Source organism: Aquarana catesbeiana, linkage group LG03, assembly GCF_042186555.1.
Source record: "Aquarana catesbeiana isolate 2022-GZ linkage group LG03, ASM4218655v1, whole genome shotgun sequence".
NCBI lineage: Eukaryota > Metazoa > Chordata > Amphibia > Anura > Ranidae > Aquarana > Aquarana catesbeiana.
Window position 1 is genome coordinate 331,057,658 of NC_133326.1, and position 9,791 is coordinate 331,067,448.

At 41.7% G+C, this 9,791-nt stretch overlaps 1 pseudogene; it reads left to right on the top strand.

Annotated features, from left to right (window-relative positions):
* The first annotated feature begins 455 nt into the window (after positions 1 to 455).
* Positions 456 to 560, top strand: LOC141135827 (U2 spliceosomal RNA; annotated as a pseudogene).
* The last annotated feature ends 9,231 nt before the right edge of the window (positions 561 to 9,791 follow it).

Sequence of the window (9,791 nt, forward strand, 5' to 3'; positions counted from 1 at the left end):
TCCAAGCATGGAGGCACAAATACACAGCACAGTCACTTCTGATGTAAGTGGTAATTGTACTTGTCAGCAGTATAGGCACTTTCCACTTACTAACACAGTATAAACTCAAGCACGCGGCGCGTATCTGTAGAGGCTGATATTCACACACATTACCCGGTATAACGGTATTCCTTCAGCAGGTGGATATAGGCATCTGATCCGCTTGTCTATCCCTCACAGCATGGACATCGGATTTATGATCCGCAATGGGGAGTCTTACATCCAACCAGGATTGCTGATACAGGACTCCGGAGGAACCCTGAGCACAGTGGCAGCATTTGATGGGCTGAGCTATTCCTCACAGGCCGGAACACTCTCCCTATCTTCTCCTAACGCTCCCTGACAGGTGGGTTCTCTCAGTGCACAAGTATCCACCCAAAAATGGCCGACCATATCTCCCGAGATTTGCTTGTCCTATCGCTTCTCTGCTTTTTGGCTAAGATCAAGTGTAGTATCTGTTCTTATCAGTTTCCAGAGGAGGCGCTGTGTCACTCTCATTGGGGAGGGCCAGCAAATCCAATGGTGTTATAGTGCCTGGAAGGGCGGCACTCAGCAGGGACTACGCCGTGTTGCCCGACAGTATACTGGGGACCAGCCAATGGTTGAGTCTGAGCCGTCTGGAAGGGTGCTCCTGATGAGGATGGGTGCTGCATTTTGGTCTGGCCGGAGGGCGGGTCCCTGGCCTTCTGGCCTAGATTGTGGTAGCTCTAGCTGCTGACAGTTATTTGGGTAAGAGAACGCTTACTCCCCTTTTGCTGGAGGGGGGGAGTGGTTAGTATCTACCCGAATGTGAAATTGGAAGGGGTGATTGGAGTGACGGTGGAGCCTTCGGGGCAAGGGCTCTCACCAAGCCTCCTGAACCTCATGCCTTTTCTGTCTGCGGTGGGGGCTGCCATGGTCTAGGTTGTGGGCCAGGGTTGGTCTTGAAAGCCTATGGAGTATGTGCCCCTGGAGTGGCAGTCCAGGGGTGCCAAATAATCACTGTGAGTGGCAATCACTTTGATTTGAGGCACCACGGTCACTGCACCATAACACGCTTTTTTTTAGCACCTGCCTCTTGGGCCGGGCCTTTTGGCTGGGACCAGAGGAATTTTTTATTCCTGGCCGGAGGGCCTGGTCATTGTTTTACACAATGGCCACTTCTTTCACTCTGCTCTCCACTATCCCTTCCCCCGCTTTTTATTTATTTTGATTGAAACCTGTGTTGTCACGTCTTGTTTTTCACGTTTGTCCCACTGTGTGACAAGTAAGGATGCGGGTCCTCGGGCCAGCCCTGAAAGTCTTGGGAAGGGGTGGACATGGCCTTTTGGCTTAGTTCGCCCTCTGTCATGGGGTCTCCCTTTGGGGGAGCCCCACCTAGTACTTGGGTGGGTCCTGTCTCAGCAGGACCTCCAGAGAACGGGGTCTGTCTGGTTCCGGCCAGATAGACCACAGTAAGTACCTTTGTCCCCATCTGGAGCCTAACGCCCCGGGGGATCGGGGAATTTGCACGTCTGTGTACCCGTTGCACTTTTTTGTGAGCACTCTTTATGTGTGTGCACATTTTTTATGGACCGGGTGAAGTTTTTGGATGTGTTTTGCATGCCATAGGCTTTCAATAAAAAAAAAATAAAAAAATCAGGACACCAGGCTTCTCCAAAATGGTGCTGGAGACAATATAGAGGCCAAACAACTCTGAACATATGTACACATAAACATATCAAATAGGCTGGAAAGTGAGCATATACACTTGCTAACCAGTGTTAATTTTGGCAGCAAATTTCGATTCAGTTTTAGTCTAATGCCCTGTACACACGATTGGACATTGATCGGACATTCCGACAACAAAATCCATGGATTTTTTCCGATGGATGTTGGCTCAAACTTGTCTTGTATACACATGGTCGCACAAAGTTGTCGGAAAATCCGATCGTTCTGAATGCAGTGACGTAAAACACATATGTCGGGACTATAAACAGGGCAGTAGCCAATAGCTTTTGTCTCTTAATTTATTCTGAGCATGTGTGGCACTTTGTGCGTCGGATTTGTGTACACACGATCAGAATTTAACCGATCGGATTTTGTTTTTGGAAAATTTTATATCCTGCTCTCAAACTTTGTGTCAGAAATTCCGACACACGATCAGAATTTTCCGACAACACAATCCGATCGCACTTTTTCCGTCGGAAAATCCGACCGTGTGTACAGGGCATTAGTCTTAGGACTAAAATGGTATTTTAGTTTTAGCCCCATTTTAGCCTTCTGCAATTGTTTACGTTTTAGTCGTATTTAGTCGACTTAATCTCCAGTATATTTTAATCGACTAAAGTGTCCTATGTTTTAGTCGACTAAAATCTCCAGTACATTTTAGTCGTCTAAAATCGAATGGGTATCATTAAATTGTAATTAATAGTTAAACATTTCTCTACACTTTCCAAACTCATTATATACTGCTGGAGTGAAAAAATCTAATATGTTATTATTTATGGTATTGAGGTATGAACATGCGCTACAGACCAGTGTTAATTTTGAAGTCAAATTTCAATTTAGTTTTAGTCTTAGTCTTTTGACTAAAATGGCATTTTAGTTTTAGTTGTATTTTAGTCATCTCAATGTTTTTATGTTTAGTTATATTTTAGTTAACTAAAATAGTATTCATATAGTCAACTAAAATGTTTTAGTCGTTTTAGTCGACGAAATTAACACTGTTGCTAACCCACTACCTCTTGCAGCCAACTTGGCTGCCCTGCACTACAGCTGCCTACAGACAGCACTAATGGGAGACCCTTGAAGATGTCCATTGCACCAGATGAAACTAGCGTAGGGTGAGACCAGTGGTATATGATGTTGTACATCCGCTGTTGATTCCTGGCGTTGTGTGTTTTGCCTGTGTTACTTTATCTTTTGTGAGTATATCACCTTTAATAAATCATATGGTTTTAGCATACTACATTGTGGTCCTTTGTTCTTTCTCCTACCCATTTTTACTTTGAGGTGCTGGCTTTGGATAACCAGTGAAGAACAGTGGAGGTGTCAGTGGTATCCTAAATGGTACCCCCTCCCCCTCAATTGGATGATTTCTGTGCTGTTGATTGATCTCTTATCATTTGGAGATCATTACTGTTTGGTAAGGGAACAGGCACACTTGTCTATTAGGTGGTTTGGTATTCTTGCACATGGACTTTCATCATTTTTAAGATTTCACATTTGGACTTTATATATTACTCTTTGAAGTTTACTTCTTTGATGTGCATAAGTGTATTATATGTTATGGGACTGGTATTTTACCATTTATGTGATGCACGTTGTTCGTTATGGTTTAATATGAGTAGGGATGCACCGATACCACTTTTTTAGCAGAGTACAAGTACCGATACTTTTTTAAGTACTCGCTGATACCAATTACTGATACCTTATTTCCAGCATTTAGGGAGATTAAGATGAGGGGGAGCAGGGAGGGGGGTCTCCATCATCTATCAGTGTGCTGTGTAATTTTACCATCTGGATGAGACCAAGTGATGAAGAAACACAGCACTCCCAACACTCAGTACTGTTGGCCCCACAATTATGAGGACCATGTTGTCATCCTACATCCTCCTCCTCCTCTAATCCCACTGACAAGTGAGCCTGAAGGTATCACTTTTAAGTATCAGTGCATTTTCAGGAGTACAAATACTTGTGTAAATGCCTAGTACCGGCACCGAGACCGATACCAGTATCGGTATCTGTGGAACCCTAAATATGAGTTACCAATTTTTTCACACACATAATTTTGTATTGATCACTACAGAGATATTGGTTTTGGGCACCTTTAAGATGAAATATTTTTGTAATTCCTTTGTGTCCGGATTATAAGTTGCTGTGTCACCTCCTTGTGCACTAAGTGCACTTTTTTTTCTGTGTTTATATAGAACTAATGGGAGGACATCACCCTATAGACCGGTAGATGGTTCACCACAGTTGGAACTGGGAGGTGGGAGGACATATAAATACCTGGAATCTGAATTCAGTTCCGATGCAGCACTGTAACTATGATTTACTCAGGATTGTGACTGTAATTTTAAACTTTTCAAATTTCATTGGACTCTAGACATGTGCATGACGAAAAAATTTGTTTTGTTTCATTTCGTTTAGATTCGTTAATCTAGTTATTTAGTTTTGTTAAATTCAGTCGATTCGTTTAATTCGTATTCAGGATTCGTATACGGAATTGATTTTATGTCGTTTTTGAATTGAACCGTTTTTTTTTTTAATTCAACGTTTCTTTTTCGATTTGAAACGTACAAATCGATACATTTTGAATTGTCCAAATCAAAAACTTTTCGATTAGAATGTGGCAAAGTGAACAAACAAAAGAAAAATCTTCATCAAATGATTTTTTAAGTATTTAAAGACCGCCTACTGCAGATATACTGCGGCTGGGTGGCTCTATTGTGCAAAACGCTGTACCTTGAGGTGCAAGGGGAAGCTGATTGGCCAGACAGGGAGCCAATCAGCGGGTCTGGAAGATGCAATGTCCGCCTGGATCGTTCCCCAGAGAGGCAGAGCGGCAATCTGCCTATGTAAACAAAGCAGATTGCTGTTCTGACAGGGGAGAACACAGTGATCTTGTGTTCCTGCTAAGCACACAGTTAACAAGCATCCCCTAGGGACACACTTAACCCTTTGATCGCCCCTGGTGTTAACCCCTTCTCTGCCAGTGCCATTAGTACAATAGCAGTGCATATTTTTAGCACTGATCACTGTAAGAATGTCACTGGTTCCCAAAAAAGTGTCAGTTAGATGTCCGATTTGTCCGCTGCAATGTTGCAGTCCCACTAAAAATCGCTGATCGCCGCCATTACTAGTAAAAAAAATACAAAAATAAAAATGCCATAAAAATATCCCATAGTTTGTAGGTGCAACAACTTTTGCACAAACCAATCAATATACGCTTTTAGGGATTTCTCTTACCAAAAATATGTGGCAGAATATATATTAACCTAAATTAAAAAAAGAAATTAGATTTTTTACATTTTTTTATTGGATATGTTTTATAACAGAATGTAAAAAATATTGGGTTTTTTTTCGAACTTGTCACTCTTTTTTTTGTTTCTAGCGCAAAAAATAAAAACCACAGAGGTGATCAAATACCACCAAAAGAAAGCTCTATTTGTGAAAGGAAATCTTATATTATGCGGTGACTTCACTACACCTATGGACCCCATTATGGACACCTCCAAGGAAGGAACTATCTCCAGGAAGGGTTTATCTCCCATTTTTTCCTCAGAAGACATGGAAAGGGACTTCACTTTTTTTTCACATGTTCACAAATCCTATTCTAGAATAGACTATTTACTTGCCAACAGGCTTCTCCTGCCAAAGATAGCCAAAGCCTGCATCCACAATATAACTTGGTCCGATCATGCACCAATCACACTTTTATTGTTTTGGCAGTGATTCCGCGGGACCCAAGAGGAGGTGATTGGGATAGGAGGATACTCCAGCATGAGGCAAAGTGGATTGAGCGCTTGAATGCCACACGTTGGCCAGGCATTAATGAAGTACAATCCTATAAGTCATTTCTCTAATAACGGCCTATGTGCTAAATTGTCTGTTTACTCAACAAATTTATTGTGGAGCATACATTTGTAATCCATCCTATTTCCTCATGGTATAGGTGCAATGAAAAATCTGGACTGCCGCATCCTATTTCCTCATGTTCTGGCGACCCACTGTACCTTCACCTCCTCTGATGCCCCTCTTTGGGCTCTTTCACTGCGTATACTTCTAACGGTGTGACTCCTGATTTCTGATTATTTCCTCTTTCCATACTTTCCTGCTATCCAATACTCAATCCATGTTACATTGTATATTAAAAAAGCGCTTGCAGTTATGTTTATGGATTTATGGTTGTTTTTCCTTTTTATTTTTATCTTCTCTAGGTGTTATCTACTTTATCCATTTGTGATTATCGGCCTTTTGTCTCGGGCCTGCGGTGGAGACCCCATTGATGCCAGCCTCTGGACTTTGCTGACCTGCTGGTGTACCTAGCCACATGTGCGGCCGGGTAGCCGCATTTTGTTTCCCCCTGGAGATGGTTTTTGCGGCTCTAGGTCCAGGCCTGCTGCTCTACCCCTGTGTGTTTTTTCTCCCCTATGCTTCACCATCACCTTCCAGGCCTGCTTCATCTGCCTTCTACAGCGTTTTTTCACGCTGATATTGTGGATGATCCACTGGAGGGAGCTCTCAGCCCTGTTACCTCTAGGACTGCGCTCTCCTCGCGCGGCCGTGTCTATGGCAGATGCTTTCTGTGCACTGTACATGCGCGGCCGTGTGGGAGTGCGCACGCAGCCCTGCCCGGCCGATTCAGGTGTTGCGCAAGCCGCACACCTGATTGGGGCGTGTATTTAAGGCTGCTGTTTCAGCCTTCTACCACGCCATTCCTCTTCTATGGTGCTTCGTTTTCTGGGACATACCTATCCTTATCATCACATCCTTCCTGGTAAGATCCCCCCTTGTTTTTACACTTGGCTTGCTGTACACTTGACATTAACTGCTATACCTTATGCACTGCTGCTATCCAGATACATATATATCTTTTTTTTTATAGATGGCTTTCATCTGGCTTGTGCCAAACTGACTGTGCTGCTGCATACAAACCCTTACTAAGCTTTTTTTCCCTCCCTTCTCTTGCTGGTTGCTTTTTGAAGGGAACATTCTTATGCTTGATCCATAAGGTTTATATAGTTTAAATTACCTCTAATAAGGTGAGACCCTGTATGCTTTTATTAATATCACTTCACTTATGTGATAGCTAGCTACCCCTTACAATAGTCTTCCATTATTACCTATATATATATATATATATATATATATATATATATATATATATATATATATATATTTATTTACATATACTCTCTAGAAGCAGCAATGTCTATCATCAAGCACAGTCTCGCCATCTAAAAGCCTATATTTTGTAACGAACACTTTCCAGTCATCTAGAGGCAATATTTAATCGTTTCCTCTAAGGTAGGCTCAATTCTATATGCTTACTTTTTACCATCATACCTGTTCCCCTCCTGCATGGAGTGATACTGTTTACTTTACCCCATTTTGCGCTTGGTGGGGTGTCACACATTATTTTTCCCTCATTCTTGGTAGTTGAGATATACAACCCTTTTGTTTCTCTGCTGCTTCTGTCCGCTTTGCCTTTTTACACTTCTTATGGTTCTGCTACCAGGCACGTCCCCACATGTGAGCTGTTGTCACCCTTTGCATGTCCCATGTGAAGTCCACCCGCTGGTTTCTTTGTGGTACTCCCCGCTATTGATTGAGATGTACTACCAAGAGGTTCAAATTCAATATTAATTGTATGTACTTTTTGCCTTTGTGTTTTTTCTCTCTCTCTTTTTCTCTATAGACCATTCAAACGAGCTCCAGAAGAAGCATTCAATTGTGAAACATGTAGAGCTTTTTGAGTTTGATGTCCTTTATATCTGATTAGAGGAATATGTCCCTGTTTTAAGTTATGACCCCCTTGAGAGAGACTTAGGCCCCTTTCACACATGCGGACAGTATGTCCGTATTTCATCCATCCGTTTTCGGATGAAATACGGACATACATGCATCCCTATGGGATAGCGGGTGTCAGCGGATGTACATCCGCTAACACCCGATGTCGTCCGCCTCCGCTCTCGTCCGATTCTGCGGACGGAAGAAAATCCTATTTTTCTATCTGTCTGCAGAGCGGATCGGAGGAACACGGACAGACGGTCCGTGTTCGTCCGATCCCCCATAGGGGAGAGCGGAGATCTGACAGGGCGGTCCCTGCACAGTGTGCGGGTCCCGCCCTGTCATCTGCCTGCTCAGCTGGGGAAAGCGGAGCGATCCCCACTGAGCAGCGGATAAACACGGGGCGGATCAACACGGATCCGTCCCGTGTGAAAGGGGCCTTAGCTGGTCTTTTGCACTTTAATTGCAATGTTTTAACATGTTCGTGTTTTTGTTTTGTGTACTATGTGTACTATGTGTATAATAAAATATTTATATCTAATTTTATGATTGGTGCCTATAAAGTCCATTTTTTCCACCTCCCTTTTTGCTAAACCAATCACACTAGAAATCAACCAAGGGTTACCTTGCTCTAATAGCTACATATGGAGAAATAACACCTTTATTCTTTCGCAGGAGAATCACTTGTCGGCTCTGAGAAAAAATTTGGAAGAATTTTTTGTAATTAATCATAAAGAACCGATAAACTGCACTACTCTATGGTGTACACACAAGGCTTATGCTAGAGGCCTCCTTATACAAGCAGCAACAAGGGGGAAAAAAAGGCAAACCAATATGGTAAATAATATCTTAAAAGACATAGCCAAATTAGAAGAATTACACAAAAAAAACCTCAAGACATTAACCTAGATCAACGACTTACTCAACTAAGATCTGAATTAAGAGCCATCCTAATATCAGACCAAGACAAAATGTAAAAAAAAAATGAAAATAAGGTATTACTCCCAGAACAACAAAACAGGGAAACTACTAGCCTCCTAACTCCAGCAACGCCAAATAAAGAATAAAATCCATAAACTAGCACATCATACCTCCGGTAAAGTAGTGATCAACCCCCAAGAAATAGCAGATACATTCGCACAATACTATGAGTCACTATACAATCTAAAAGATGAAAGCAATACTCCCCAACCTAACCTAGAAAATATAACAAAATTCCTAGATAACATAAAATTACCAAATATCAACCCTATTGATCTAGAACGATTAAATAAACCAATATCACCTGAAGAAACCCCTAAAGTAATCAAAGAACTACCCAAAAACAAAACACCAGGTGCCGACGGCCTATCAGAGGAATATTACATGGCCTTCAAAGAAACTCTAGTTCCATATCTAACTAACATGTTTAACCATCTAGCTAACTCTAAATCTTTTTCCAAAGAACTATTGGAAGCAATAATAATAACAATACCGAAACAGGGTAAAGACCCCTCTAAATTATAGACCCATTTCATTATTAAATTCTGACCTAAAAATCTATGCAAAAATCCTACCCAACAGATTAGTAAACATAACCCCCCACCTAATAGGACCCGACCAAGTACGATTCATTAAGGGGAGACAAGCACCAGACAGCACTAGAAGAATTCTTAATATAATTGACCAAATTCACACTGATCGAACTCCCTCCTTACTTCTAGCATTAGATGCAGAAAAGGCGTTCGACAGAATGCACTGGGTATACATTTCCAAAACTCTAGACAAATTTGAAATTCAAGGATTCATCCACTCGGCAATTAAGGCGCTATACTCTCATCCTACGGCCAAAGTTTTCACATCAGGTATAATCTCTAAAACTTTCTCCCTTACTAATGGAACCAGACAAGGATGCCCATTATCCCCATTAATTTTCTCACTAGCAATAGAACCACTTGCGGAATATATAAGATCAACCCCCAACATCAAAGGTATAACTATAGGACGATAATGAACATAAAATAGGATTATTCGCAGACGATTTCATACTTACATTAACAATCCTACCTCTTCCCTGCCAGAAGCTCAAAAATTATTAGATAAATTTGGGGAGGTGTCATATTACAAAATAAACCAAAACAAATGCTATGCTCTCCCTATGAACATTCCTATGACACTAATCAATACACTACGCAAGGAAAATAGTTTAAATTGGGATAACTCCACAATAAGCTATTTGGGAACACAACTTACCTACCCACCAACCAAAATATACGAAGCTAATTTCCCCCACCTTT